This window comes from Scardinius erythrophthalmus, assembly GCF_964197995.2.
Source record: "Scardinius erythrophthalmus genome assembly, chromosome: 3".
In the NCBI taxonomy this organism is placed as follows: domain Eukaryota; kingdom Metazoa; phylum Chordata; class Actinopteri; order Cypriniformes; family Leuciscidae; genus Scardinius; species Scardinius erythrophthalmus.
Window position 1 is genome coordinate 23,064,726 of NC_138223.1, and position 15,761 is coordinate 23,080,486.

The 15,761-nt window shown below is 37.3% G+C and overlaps 1 long non-coding RNA gene across 2 annotated transcripts; it reads left to right on the forward strand.

The window, feature by feature from the left end:
* The first annotated feature begins 3,591 nt into the window (after window positions 1-3,591).
* LOC308688564 lies at window positions 3,592-6,806 on the forward strand. 2 transcript variants are annotated; one of them, XR_014029911.1, is made up of 6 exons: window positions 3,592-3,725; window positions 3,907-3,971; window positions 4,243-4,298; window positions 4,651-4,731; window positions 5,168-5,278; window positions 5,826-6,806. It is a non-coding gene; the product is annotated as an uncharacterized lncRNA (long non-coding RNA). The 2 variants fall into 2 exon arrangements; XR_014029912.1 differs by having other exon boundaries at window positions 4,691-4,731.
* The last annotated feature ends 8,955 nt before the right edge of the window (window positions 6,807-15,761 follow it).

Sequence of the window (15,761 nt, forward strand, 5' to 3'; positions counted from 1 at the left end):
CGAACTGAAGTGCGCGCGCACTGTCAAACAGCGCCAAACTGGATTTTTGTTGGGTCAGACCCATCTGATATCGAAGGGGGGCTGATAACGCGAGATCAACATGGAGCTAAATGGAAAAAAATAGCACCAAACAAGCCACTTTGAAATGTTGCTGTTTTCATGAATATAAAAGTTGGGTGACCCTCCCCCTAGACTAAAAAAAGTTGGATGACCCTCCCAGGGGCGTAGCACCAAATTTTGGGCCCTGGGTACAAACCATCTGGCTGGGCCCCCGTACCATAATACCATAGTGATACCAATGCATTTAGATACGTATTGCATTTTTATCATAAAAACACTTAAAATGTAAACAAAATAAGCCACACTCTGATTAATATATTTTTGTTTTATTGTCAAAAGTACAAGTTAATTGATGATTATTTGTCTGTTTAGAAATAAATGCAGACTATTGAATTACAGGGTACACTAACCGCCAAACTAGACATTCAGTCTTTGAATTACGTTTTTAAAATAAGTCATTTTCAATCATTAAGATGTGCATTAAACTGAGAACAATTCTGTACTTAATGTAAGAGCGTGCGTGAGCTAATTTGCATAGCAATGCGGTAAAATAGGCGCTAATGTTTTTGCGGGTGTTAGATTTTGACAATGGAGGGAAATATACAGTGTTTTCATGTAAACATCTGATTTTTGCAGTGTAAGATTACAGTTAACGCCTTTAAATATTACATAAATGTATTATGTATTTTTATTAAACTTATTGAGTGTAGGCCTATAAATCAGCAGCAAAAAGTAATTCTTGAAAAAATCTGCACAGTAATTTTATCAAATCTACACGTTAATAAAAACAAATTGTTATTAGTACTCTTATAAAATTCAATCAGGCAATCATAGGCTACATTTCTCAATTTTATATTTATATATTAATGTCAAGAATTTAGAAGTGTGTTTATATAGCCCACGCTACACTACACAGAAATAATACACAATTAAATTATGCTTATTTTAGATGCATTGAGCAGGCTAGGTATAAAAAATATAGGCTTTTAATAATCTTTCAGTGCGCAAAACCATGATAATATAAAACGCTTCAAAACAGAGCGCGTATGCGCATCGCGGGTGCAGAATGATGTGCTCAAAGCGACATGGAGTCACAGCAAGTGTGCATTTAAAAGTTCACGGCACAAAGCGAAGACATGTCGAGCGCACAAATCTTAGTGTATATCTTTCCAACAGTTTATTGATCATTTGTTTCTTCAGTTTTAAATTCCAGTTATTGTGCGTTTGATGCCGATTCATAGTCCTTGTGCTGTTTGTGATCTAACAGGCACATGGTAGCGAGTCGTTTAAAAACAGCAACAAACTCCAACAAAATAAAGTCATTTTATGCCAATCCACAGCCTTTTCTCTACAGATCAAGCATTATAATGTATCATATTGGAGAGTTTTACCGTGCATCCTGCTGTAACCGGCAGAGGCGCGCGCGCTGTTTGAATAACGTTAGTTAGCTGTTACTGAATGGAGATTGACAGCCGCAGAGGAGGGAAAACGAGTTTCCGTAAACTTTAATGATGTAATACGACATCTGTCCCTCACATTAGGCTATGGAATGGCCCCAGATGACTTTGTCACCCAAACTGAAGTGAAAAAAGCGCGAGGTGCCGAAAAGCGCGCTGTTTGCATCCCTGTATGTAGGGTGTGATACTATAAAGTATTGGTATATTATTCAAACAGAGTACGAAGATAAATGTATGCTATTCTACCTGGAGTAGATATTTATGTTAAAACAATGTCAATGCTCGATGATGCATTTGGAGCTCACCTTTCTTTTCAAAAAACTGAGTGAGCAACTGCTTGCCCTCATTTGCCTTTCTCTCTTTAATCTTCTTTTCTTTTCGTTTTTGAGCCCCTTATTTTCCTTCCTTAAGGAAAGACATGACTCTTCCTAATTCCTATCACAGCTCACTCCAGCTCCTCCTGTCTCTCATCAACTGATTCACCGCGGGTCCGTAGCAGAAGCACCTGACCTGCGGGTCGTACCATTTACATTGATTCGAGAGGGGTGGTGGGGCCCTGCACAGCATGAAAATGACTTTTTTATACCAAACCAGTGCCTAACTACAAGTTTAGTTTTGCACAGGAACTTTTTTATTTGTACATAAATGCTATACAAATGTTAGTGCATGTATATGTATGTATAGAAAACTGACTTCTAAGGGCCCCCCCCCTGCCTCGGGCCCTGGGAACTCGGTACCCTTTATCCCCCCAGTCCGACGCCCCTGGACCCTCCCCTTAACAAAGAATAAAAAGACATGACCCTCCCCTATTTTCCTCCGGTGGCCCCTTCCATAAATACCGAACGCCCAGCAAACACAGAACGTTCCCCTAACGTTCCCGTTTGGTTCCCATTTGGTTATTTTTTTGGGAACCAAACAAGAACGTTCTGGGAACGTTCCCTGTAGGTTATTTTTAGGATCTTTGTTTATAACATTAAGGGAACGTTCCCAGAACGTTCCCTGTAGGTTATTTTTAGGTTTAAATTTATAACCTAAAGAGAACGTTCTGGGAACATTCCCTGTAGGTTATTTTTTGGATATATTTTTATAACTTTAAGGGAACGTTCCCAGAACGTTCCCTGTAGGTTATTTTTAGGTTTAAATTTATAACCTAAAGAGAACGTTCTGGGAACATTCCCTGTAGGTTATTTTTAGGATCTATTTTTATAACTTTAAGGGAACGTTCCCAGAACGTTCCCTGTAGGTTATTTTTAGGTTTAAATTTATAACCTAAAGAGAACGTTCTGGGAACGTTCCCTGCAGGTTGTTATTTAATAACCTAAAGAGAACCTTCCCAGAACGTTCCCTGCAGGTTATTTTTAGGTTTAATTTTTATAACCTAAAGAGAACCTTCCCAGAACGTTTCCTTGCAGGTTTTAGGTTTTATTTGTATAACCTAAAGAGAACGTTCTGGGAACGTTCTCTGCAGGTTATTATTTTAATATCACTTAGCCTACTATTAACAGGCAGATTACCAACTGACAACGTCGTCAGTACGGTCCCCTAAGGTTATAAGATAACCAACAACGTTCAGATCTATTCGCAATAACTTTTTATTAATGATATTTTAAATTATGTTATATTTTAATTCTATATGTTTATTTAAATGCTGCATGACTTTGAAGTGTTTTAATGCGCATGCGCGTGATCAAACACTGGAGCACGTGCGCTGCTCGAGAGCAGATGGAAACGTCATCGACAACTGACAAACAACAAAACTCCCGTCTCTCGCTGTTGGTTTCACTGCTTTCAGGTAAGTTTAGACAACAAAATCTCACAAATAATACACACAAACGCCCCTGACACATTTCTTACGTGTAATTGACACGCTTCTGTTAAATATTTATTTTAAAGAAATGATTTTATGTCTTTGAAAAAGTCCGTTAGCATCTACGCTAGCTAACCGGTTTCAAAAGACAACGTTAGGCCTAAGTTACGTTAAGTTGAGGTCTTATTTATGAAAGTTTGGGTTTTTAAACACATATTTAGTGTAGATAACAGTTTTTGATAGTTTTGCTGGTAATTTGTCAATGGGAAGTAAGCTAATTTATTTAGGCTAACCAAAAAGAATGCACTGTATTGTTAACTTAATCAGTGACGTTACTTACCAATATTGCTAAAATGTGATTTCAGAATAGCGAGAGAAAAAATAAAACTCTACAACAAGGGGTGAGTTATTGTTTAATCATGATGATAATTCCATATGCATTTATTTCACAATATATTATCTTAAGATTTGTATATATTTATCTTTTCTGCATTTCACCTCTGTTCTAGCTTGGTTCCTTGTAATAAACCTATCACATGTAATATTTTTGGCTCTGTGACAAACAGCATGTTATGTTCCTAGATCATCATGCTGTGATGGCCTGCTGCACTCCCTGTCCAAGAAAATCTCTATGAACCATATGACTAGTAAGCAAAACCACCTCAAACATGCAGTGCACTGCTGTCCAAAGGTTTGGGGTCTGTAAGATTTATGCTTTTGAAATAAGTCTCACATTTTAAAATCATTAACCCCAAGTTTTTTCAGTGAGATTGTCCTTGAGAAGCCTGTAAGCTAAATAATCAGCTAAATAATAGGCGACTAATACAATATTATAATGGTCATAGTTATAATAATTCATTTAACTATTATGATAACATGATATCCTGATGATTACTATATTTTATTTTATTTCTTTAGGTCTGTTTTGAATTATGTTGGCCAATGAGACTGACAACATACTGTCCAACTCAAAGGTATTTATGTATTTTTTTATTTTTTTTTATTGATCAATACTGAAATTCTTTGTACTTTTAAATGCGGTTCAGGGGGTCGACAACTTTAGGCAGTTATTTTTCACAGATTTATTTATTTAATGTTTATTTGACAGGGACAAATGCATAGAACATTGCTTTATAAAAAATACAAAGTAGATGCCATGCATACAGGTTTATAGCCATGACTAATTTGCAACCCCTAGATATCTTGGGCAGCTGTGGCTCATACTCTTAGCCTTTAAAAATGTTTGAATTGATATCCCCAATGCAATATCAGGGGGTAAATATATCATTAGAGTTCTTAAAGTTATGGCTTTGCTCTTGTTACCAGATGAGATAAAATCCCTATTGTTTGGCCCTGTATTCTTCAGGACAAGACCTTGATGCCATCCACAGTCAGTAGATGAAGAAGGTGAGTTTAGCCGAATTCAGTTCTCTTTCACTTTTTTTTTTTAGCTTAAACAGACACGTGCACGCAAAATGAAGTCAAAATGGCGAGTTTCCTCTTGTCTTGTGTTTTAAACAGAAAGAAAACGGATGCGTGTCATTTATATTAGTTCTGCGCATTCGTCTTAAAGGGACAGCAGCCTAACGTACCCGCAGCTGCTTGTGTCGCCAATGGTGATCAAACATCAAAAGAGAGAATGACTTGTAGCTTTAGCAAAGATACATTAATTTTATAGTTATTTTATTTTTACACTGAAGACTTATTTTACATTTTGATAAATCAATTTCTGTACCTGATAAGTTAGATTTAACTGAAAAACATAATGCACTGCTTATTTCAACTGTGTTTTTCTTCTATTGTATTTATCTATGCTTGTTATCTATTGTAATTTTCTATGCAGGTTCACTCCTCTACAAAATCCCCCCAATAGAGGTTATGCGGAGCGCCCAGCGGTTGAACCGGAAAGAGGTCTAAGCATTTCCGCTTTTCACTTCCGTACACATCTGCAGCGGTAGGTGATCTCTGAGTTTACTGTTAATTTTTGCTTATTACACTAAAATTCTTACTTCTGTTTTAATTAAAATGTCACGAAGGCTAAAATATCAGAAAAGGGAACATCCGAACAGCAGTTTTTGTTGTGTGCCGGTCTGCTCTATGTCGGGGAAAATGAGTAGTACAAATAGGTTCTGTACTCATAAAGTGACGTCAACATCAGCAGTAGCATTCGCCGTCAGGCAAGTGTTATTTAAATAAACTCCTGATGTACTTACAAACTTTCCAATGCCTCGTTTAATGAGTACAGAACCTATTTGTACTACTGTAGTAGTTTGGTACCATTCTGGGCATTATTAGTGGGGTAATTTACCAGATACAAACCTGGAGCCGTTAGCGCATGCACTAAACCATACGGCTGATATCTCTAAATAAACTCTAAATTTTTCAATATTGTGCAGCACTAATATTGAGCATATCTTAAAGTGAACCTGGAATGATAATTTGTGATACCAGATGAGATGTATGTATGATAGATTTTGAACTGTACTATTTTTTTATTTCAGGTTTTCTGGGATCCCAGCGGAAGGCATCAAGGCATCAGATGTTGGCCTGGACAGATGCACCTGTAAACTACACCGACCTTTGCTTTTGCATGGATGGCTGATTATTACCATGTTCTGTGAGGGTTTCATTATAGCAAAACTGAGCACCTGTGACAGTGGAATTTGTAGGTGTAAAGTCACAGAGATTAAAAAAAAAAAATTGATAGCAGTTTCAAACTTTTTTTCACTTTCTTTCTCATAAACAACACAGCAGTTACAGGTTTTCAAATTCTTCATTGGAGGTGAGACTTATACATAAAAGGTAGAGCGAATTCGCAGGTCAGAGTTCACTAGACTTAAATATTATTTTCTCTGTTTTTTATTTGACTTCAGAGAGAGAGGCTTAATATGGGTATCCTTACCCCTATATAAAACATTCCTTTTTTGATTTGTAGTCTGAAATAATAAATAGTGCAATATAAATAAATGCAATGTATTGTTTTGAAATATATAAATTTTTCTATACACATTGATGCTGAAATATCTGAATAAATACATGATACCAGCAGCGCTCGTGCTCATATCTCCTACAGCTTGTGATCCCAATTGTGATCCACAATCCCACCTCACTCTTTTCATTTGCTCCAGATGAATATTAATGCCATTACAGGGCTTGAATTTTGGCATGGGATTGTGTGTCCATGTAACGCGTTGTCTTTTTATTTTCTTGTTAAATTTGCAGATGGTGTTGGGAGTTTAAATGTTTTGAGCGGAGTGAAGATTGGCACATTCATGTATATTGTATATAAATGAATACTTTTTCAACTTTATAGCCAAAGTTATAGGCTACAGTTTGCAAAAAGATCGTTTTAATTAAAATGTTTGTGCAGTTTTATTTGAAATATTTTCATGTTTGAAATATTAAATGTAAATTACTGTTCCTGAATACATTTTGCTAACGCTGTTTTTAATGACTTATTTTAGGTTGATAATTAAACAATGAATAAACAAAAACATGGATTGTGTGCTGATTTATTTATTTAATACAAACTGATTGATTTACTTATTAGTGATAGTTTCTGTAAATTCAATTTATTGTAATAATATATTCATAGGATTCTTAAGTGTTTGAACAATAAACAATGTAGAATATGTTGTTTGTAGACCTACAATTTGTGTACAGGCATATCAGGATGTGTAGACGTTAGGAGAACGTTCCGGGAACGTTCTGGGAACCTTTCGGCAACGTTCCGGGAACGTTCCCCTAACCTTCCGGGAACGTTACGAGAACCTTGCGGGAACCTTTCGGGAACGTTCTGGGAACCTTTCGGGAACGTTCCGGGAACGTTCCCCTAACCTATAGGGAACGTTCTATTAACGTAAAGAAAACTTTCCTGGCTAACCAATAGGGAACGTTCTTGGGAACGTTCTGGGAACGTTCTGGGAACCAAAAACTAACGTTCCCAGAACGTTCCCAGAACGTTAAATTGTTAGCTGGGCGGTCCCTTATATCATTACACTGGCAAGAATATGGCTACATTTAAAGATGCCGTACCAAGTATGACAACGCTACCCAGATAGCACACGTACATCGCGGAGACGTCTTTGAAAGATCGTAACATCTGGTAAACGTCGCATTCGAACGACCGTTTTTTAATATTAATGAGCCATCTTCCTTACCTCTATACGATGTCTATACGATGAATCTTAAATATTTTAAATTGCATGCCACGCATCGAGCAGATCAGCAGACGCAAGTGGCATTGTGCCACTCGCATCCAAAACACGGAATATATATATTTTTAAATAAGTATATAAAATATATACATTGATGGCTCATTGTTCGTAGTTGATCAACAATTTGACAAGCATTAAAAACAATGTTGAATTTTCCCCTTACCAGTACATGTGAAAACAAAACTGACAGTTTTATCTAAGGGATTTTGCGTTGGCTAATGCAGTTTAACCATTTTTCCATTTTGTCTTACTACATATATTTACGAGGGACACTTAGCTTTTTTTTTCAGTACAGAATAATAAAATATAAGCATTACACACATGGATTTATTTAAATAATGCTTTCAATGATTTGTTAAGGGCAACTTTATCCTCTTACTGGATACAAATCTGAATATTGTATTTTGCAGAAAGCATAAATTAGACCCTTAGACTACCATGCCTGGCTGCTGCTTAGAATGTAAAGTGTAGCATAACAAGCTTGATAATTTGAGTAACAATTTAATTTATTCCATGATCCATGGCTTTGTGCCAGGTGGTTCTTTGACTATGCCATGCATGGAAATAGTTAAACACACACCAATCCATTTTCATATTTTGTTCCAAATAATGATGCTTACAAACTCCCAATGAGCAAGGCAAAGCTGGCAATGCTAAAGAAAACCCTTGTAGATGTATGAGGAAGAAGCCTTAGGAGGAAACAATATACAAATGTTAATTTGATTCATATGACCTATATTTAATGACATTTACTTTCCAGAGAATTGATTCAACTTTAAATATATTTAAAAAATTAAGGACACAATGTACACAATGGAATGTAGTAACTGCTGAGTGCATTAAGGTGAATATAGTCAAAGTCTGGCTTCTGCTGATGAGCTGGTGCTGATTGGAGGATCTTGGGAGCGATATGACACAGAACTTACTCCTGCTGGACGAGTTCTGCCAGAACACCTACACGAAAGATCCCTTCCCTAAGAAGTGTTGCAGCTACCATAATACCGTTCTCAAAGATTATAATGAGCTTTAATAGAACAATCTAAAACATTTGCAATGAACAATGAACAGATCGTGCATGGCAGACACTGGTTATGGACTGCATATTTATTATTTTATTGCATATTTATTATTTAATGAAACATTGATGGCCAGGTGGGTGTGGGAATGAAGGTGGACTAGAGGTAGATCTGCATCTGAGGATGAACTCTCCTTAGCTGTTTGGTAGAGAAAAGAAAATGAAAAAGATGTTAGAGCATTCTATAAGGAAAGTTACTGTGGGTTAAAATACTTATTTCTCACAAACAACATTGGGCAGTGAACACCATGTGAAATGTAGAAACATGAACACAATACTGTCAACAAGCTCCTTAAATAGATACTAAACAGCTGTGGAATTGAAATCAGATTGAACATGATTCTCACAGTATTTAATCTAAAAATTAAAGGTGCTCTAAGCGATGTCACATTTTTCAGGCCAAAACATTTGTCACATACAGCGAACATCTCACCATCCGCTAGCTGCCTGTCCCCTGAAAACTGTAAAGAAACGTAGTCTCTGTAGACAGCCCAGGCTCCACAAACAGCAACAAAAACAAACTGGGCTAACCCACACCACGAAACCCAACAAAATGTTCCAGCCAATAACCAACAAGGAGGATTTGGGGGTGGGGTTTGGGGGTTAGTGCGCGGATGAGGAGGAGGGAGGGTCTAGCTAGCCTCCGTTTTGTTTGACAAAACTTTCAGCGTCAACAAGAAGTGACGTCCCAACATCACTTTGAGCACCTTTAAAAAAAAAAAACACTTTGTTTTGCTCATTTACCAGTATTGTTGAGATCAAGTGTTAACTGGTAGGAGCAGCACCGTGTCCTAACCAGACACCATAAGATTCTAGCAACAAAAATTTGTCAGAGGTAAAAATCACAGCTAATCAGAAGAGAGCGCTCAGCAAGCTCCAAGCACTCACAACGAAATGGATAATTACACAAATCCATGAATATTACACCTTTTTTTTAACATTATTAAAAATACAGAGTTACTGAAACAATTGTCTGTTAACAGTTTGAACGTTCTTGTTCACTTTTTTTGTTCACAGGTGAGTTGCTTTCAGTACAGCTATAAAAGACAAACAAAATGATTTTCAAACTTGCACAGACTCTTTTAACATTAAATAATGCACATACAGTACTATACCTGAAATCATCATACTTTCTGTTGTTCCAGCGGTGACGTTGGAGAAATAGTCTGGTTAGGACACGGTGTTGCACATATTCACTCGTCTGAAAGAAGTAAATGAACATAGCCATTGTATTACATGTAACAATTGAGGTAATTACATGTATACCCCGTTTACAGTTACGGCTCATAAATACATGTAGAATATTATACCTAGGCCTACATTTCATATAAATATTTTAGCAAAACTTATGCTTTAGTCAGAATTACTGCACTCCCATCAACACACAACCATCAAATGCAAGTTATACACTGGAGAAACGCGTCTCAAGTCCACATGCATCTGTCAAAGTATCTGACAGGGCTAACCACGATAAACTACATGCTTGGTTATTTGAAGCACTTTCTCTGCTACTGTCAGTTTTGTGATCTATGCCTGACTAGGGTTGGGTATCGAGAACCGGTTCCATTTTAGAACCGGTAACAAATTTCCAAAAACCGGGTATTCGATAAGACGCACGCATTACGATTCCTCTTATCGATTCCTGACTATCCGTTATTTCAAATGTAGGCGCGCGGCAAGCACGTTTATAATAGAAGCGACATGGACCGTGAGCATACGGTGCGTGGCGCTCGTTTTTGCAGGCGCGCCTATGCCTCAGCGAGATGAAAACATCTCAACTTTTCAGAATGGCGCAAGCGGTGCGCAGGTCAAGTGACAAAAAACAACTGACCTTTCTGTAACATCAAAAGCTCGTCTGAACAGCTGATCATAGCTGAACAGGGCGGGTTTTTATTTCTCATCTCCATATATCTAGTAGCCTAGTAAATGGTTGGTTGCATAGCAACGACAGACGCCACGGGACCGCAAGCGCTTGTGGAAAGGAGAAAGCGGCGCGGCCGTGCTTTTCCATGCATTTTTAGACGCGATATGTGAACGGTCCCTAATTCAGGAATCTATGTAGCTTAAAATCATTTTTGTTTTGTTTAAAATGGAGATCACGATTACATACATCAGACAACTACTCAGAATAACATGTTTAGTCAATTATTTTTTTTTTAAATAGTTTGAATAATTAATTCAAACACTAATTAATTCAGTGTCTCATAAATACTTGTTTAATGAATGATTCACCGTTTTTGAATGAATCTCTCGAGTCTTCAATAAATAATTCAATGAAAAAAAGTCGATTTTTGCCACCTACTGCTGGAGTAATGTAATCAACACCTTTATACGAAGAGACTCCTTTCACTTTTGCCATTTTATTGGTTATTGCTTAAAATTGGCAAGAATAAAAAGTAGAAATATTTATTCTTCAAGTATTTGCCCTTTTTTCTCCCTCCAAAAAATATTGGAATCGGAAACAAGAATCGATAAGAACCGGATTCGATAAGCAGAATCGGAATGGCTAAAAATGAAACGATACCCAACCGTATGCCTGACTCAAATAATCCCATCTTCTTCAGTCATAAAAGCTGCTGCTAGTTCAGATCTGACAGATGAAGTCATGCTTTGATTGGATTTGTCGTCAATTGTGATACAACATTTTTTTAGTTGTACACTGTAAACCCGAATAAGTTAGCAGAACTCATTTAAGGCAATCGATTGCCTCAATTTTTTAAGTTTTAAAATTTAAAGATAAGCAGAACTGGCAGATTTTAAGTTTGTACTTAAACATTTCAAGTTAAGAACAATTAAACATTTCAAGTTAAGAACAATTAGTGAACAAACTCCATTGCACACCTGCAGGTGATAGGTGCGTAGGATAACAAGACCAAGGTAGGTCGTTTCAGCAGATAAGGAACTGATTAAGGTCGTGTGACCGAAACATTGTGTTAATAAATATTCATTTTAATTGCAAGTTAAGAACAATTCAAATCAGAGTAGGGGTGGTTAATCTGTCTGATTTCCCGATTCGATTACGATTCTTGAAGTCCCGATTCGATTACAGTCGATTTTCGATTATAACGATTCTCGATTAGCGATTATTGATTTTCCATTTCACAACAGTAAACAAAAATACACTACAAAGTGATTGCAGTATTAAAAAAAAGTCAGCTGCTGAATTAACTCTTTTATTGAGTAACAACAACTCAAAGCACTTTCTGTGTCGTGTAGTTATAACTTCAGAATTATTTGTATGTAGCTTATGTTCAGTAGAACACAGAAATGAATACATCACATTGTGTTGTGACTCATCAAGTTGAACTAAACAATAACAAATAAATGAAAGGCTTATTTCCTTTCCGAAGTAGATCAGAACCAACATACTGTAGAAATTGGACAATTTTCTTCTAGAAAGACAAGGTGTTCAGGTGGAGGAAGACTGCAGGTTGCAGTCGAAACATGTCAAGGTAAAGAAAAAGTTTTTTCTCCACCTGAACACCTTGTCTTTCTAGAAGAGAATTGTCCAATTTAATCATTAAGAAGACAAAATGAACATTTTTGAACAACTTACTATAGCTTCAATTAGTAACATACAAAGCCACTCTTATACACAACTAAATAATAAAGAGTTATGACTTGAAATGTTTGCTGTATACTACAATCAAAAACAGCTTATACAAAAAAAGTGAATGAACATCTGCAGAGAGCACAGTCAAAATGTAACTTTTTGTGACTGAAATTGCACATATTGCAGTATAACGTACGTATAACAGATCGGTTTACACAGTGTACTGATGTGAAAACTACACAATACAGAAAGCAGCTCTCATACAAAAATACTAAATAGGTAACAATGAAATTGCCAATTTTACATACGTTAGCTTTTAACGAAGAAGGTGCCGTTCGAATTTGGCGCTCCGCCATCATGAGTCTGTTATGTATGTGTGCGTCTCTGTTATGTGCACGCCACAGACTGTCCGCGCACTGCACGTCCGCTTATAGTTCCGCCTTTTGCGTTCCGTCAATATTACGTTATTAGAAAAAATATATATATTTCTTTTTTTAGAAAATCGATTTTTTGACATTTGTGAATCGATTCAGAATCATCCACGTCCGCATATCGATGCATCGAAGAATCGATTTTTCCCCCCACCCCTAAATCAGAGTACACCAGTTCATACATTTAACTTAAAACCTTCATGTAATCTCAATGTGAACACTTTCATTAGTATTAACTTATAGTTTTAACAAGCTAGTTTGCTAACATACTATTATGCATACAATAGTATGTTATACAGCACTTGCTGTATAAGTGCAACAATATAAAGATTTTATTTGCTCTCAAATCAAGCCGCATACAGCAGAAGGAAGGCTTTTAGTGATTTTACTTCATGAAAGTTGCATAGATACATATTTTTCGGCTTTAATATTTGTATTATGTGGTAACTGTTTTATAAAAGCAGTAAGGTACTCAAGGCTAGTGATGTATCATAACTCCGCTTCACATTAGCTGTGTCCCAATGTGAAGGCTGCATCCTTGGAAGGTTGCATTTGAAGGCCGATTGCGTCACGATGAAGGCTGTCCCAACAAAACCGCATGCGATTTGCGATTATCTTATGCGCAGCTTGTCAGTGGAGTGCGGCTGATCGGTAGTAAATACTGCTCTATCTGAACGCCAGAGGGCGATCTCACGCAAACCCGCTAAATATGCCCTGCCGCAGAAGTACAATAACGGCGCATCATTCCAGGAAATCCCTATCGCTGTAGCTGAATAAACAGAATATTGAAACGCTTTGATTAAACATGACTTATAAATGCACGACTGCCTTATTCTGTGTCAGAAGCACATCATCTCACAGAAAGAGGAGCTCAACTGTCGTTATGAAGTGAGTTTGGAGTAAATGCATGTTATTAAACGTTGCCTGTTGTTGGACAAGGGGTTCATAAATGCTTCTCATGTTAAGATGTTTGACGCGTGTTGCTTTTTCAAATGCACGTTATAAGTGACTCAAACTCACAGTGGTTTCAGATGGAGCAGCGTTTACAGAGCCATACATCAATGACAAGCTGCGCATAAAAAAAAAAAAAAAAAAAATCGCAGCCTTTGCGATTTTAAAATCACGATAAGCCATCTCGATTTAAGTGCGATTACATGGAGAGTGCGATAAATCATTCAGCCCTAATTTAAATGTAAGTATTATGTTTTCATTTACTCAAATAGCTAGTGAAACCAGAGTTAAAGTTTCTTAAAAGCTTCATCTTAACTCCATCATTGCGTGGCTTCATTTGTCAGGTAGTTTGAGGCAAAACTTGTGCTAATATTAGTTTGATGACCTATCTGTAATTTTGCACTAGTCTATCTCACTTGTGTATTATAAGAAATATCACTCACCCTATAAAGCCCACAACAATAAGAAAAGCAGTAGATAAGGCAATGGGGTTTCACTTTTATGTGTTTTTGTAGTGCTGTCATGCAAGCTATGTGGTTTTAACCAAATTTGAGTATCCAGAAATATGATTTCTGAAATATTTTGTATGCATGTCTTGGTGTCATATTTTGCCGTGTTAATGCACTTCAGATTGTACCCCTGTGTTAAGTACCCCTTTCTGCTTTTTTAGAGCAATTCTGGAGAAAATGGGTCTGGGGAAGGTAACTCCCATACAGGCAAAAAAAAAAAAAACCAAAAAAAAAAAAAGAAGGTTAATACACACATCTTTGCTGAAATGTATTGTGCTGTTGTTGCTAACAAGTTCATTTGCTCTGCCCTTAGGATTGCAAGTGTCCTGGGACAGGAGAGGGTGTGAGTGGGAAACCCACTGCTGTAACTTGGCCCTGGTTTGTCCTCATGGATGAGGTGTTGGGACAGAGGCATTGCACCACCCCCCTGTCCTCATCGCCTCAATCCCTGAGGACACACCAGGGCCGAGTTCAGCAGTGGGTGCCCACAGTAGAGGAGCCAGGGGCAGCAGCACCAGCACGAAGGCGGCGAGACAGAGGGCAACTAGAGAGGGAGGCAGAGGCAAGAAGAGCACAGGAGAGTAGGGAGAGGATGGACAGGCTGTTTCCTCTTCTTAAGAGAACGACTGAAAATATATATATTTTTTCTACATATTCTTGTTTAACTTTTTTTTAGGGCGCATCTGAAGTAGGGCTGTCATTTTACGTTCGAAAATCGATTGCACAATCGATCGGACCAACCAACACAAGTTTCGAAAACAAAAATAGGGAATTGATTTTAACGGATTTTAATTTTAAATTGATTTTTTATTTTTATTTTTAAAAATTACAGCAGCTGTGTTATCTCTACCATACAGAAGAGACCAAATTTAGGGCTGGGTACCGAGTTCAATACTTTTTAGGTACTGACCGAATTGCCTCGATACTATCGAGTATTGAAAAATGACATGTTGTTTGGTACCAGATTTCGATACATAAGGAGTTAACTCGTCAACGTCAGTGCTGAAACAAATACATATGAAATGCACAACGACACACATAAAGTCGCTCACGCACATACATGCAAACTCTACACACACGAGACGCGCGGAACTCTCCGCGCACACTCATATGAGACGCGAGCACACACACAAACTCGCGCACATACTCAATGAGATGCGAGCACACACACACAAACTCACACACATACTCAATGAGATGCGAGCACACACACACACAAACTCTCCACGCACATACTTATGAGACGCGAGCACACACACACAGGGTTCTCAAGTTTTATCAAAATCTTGGAGTGAGATCACATGCGGTTGGGGGAGGAGCCCTAATGGAGCCCCGCCCCCACCTGGCCCCGCCCCCCAATTTTAACCATTGTTCATAATTAACCAGCACAAATTGAAATTATAACAATTGGTAAATCTGATAAATGACAGAGCAATTAATCACATCAAATATGCTCTTTAATGTTATATTTCAAAATTACAATTAAGTTACAAAAATTACAAAAATATAACAAATTGCTCCAAAAGGTTGGAAAAACAAATATTTTTGCATTTTGAATGTGTCTAGTCGAAATGGTATAATGATTTATTGTGTGGTGGGACATTGAGAACAAATTACATATTAGAGTATTATTAAGGTATGTGTGTGTGTGTTTGTGTGTGTGTGTGTGTGTGTGTGTACACAAGAGTACACACTCCAGCT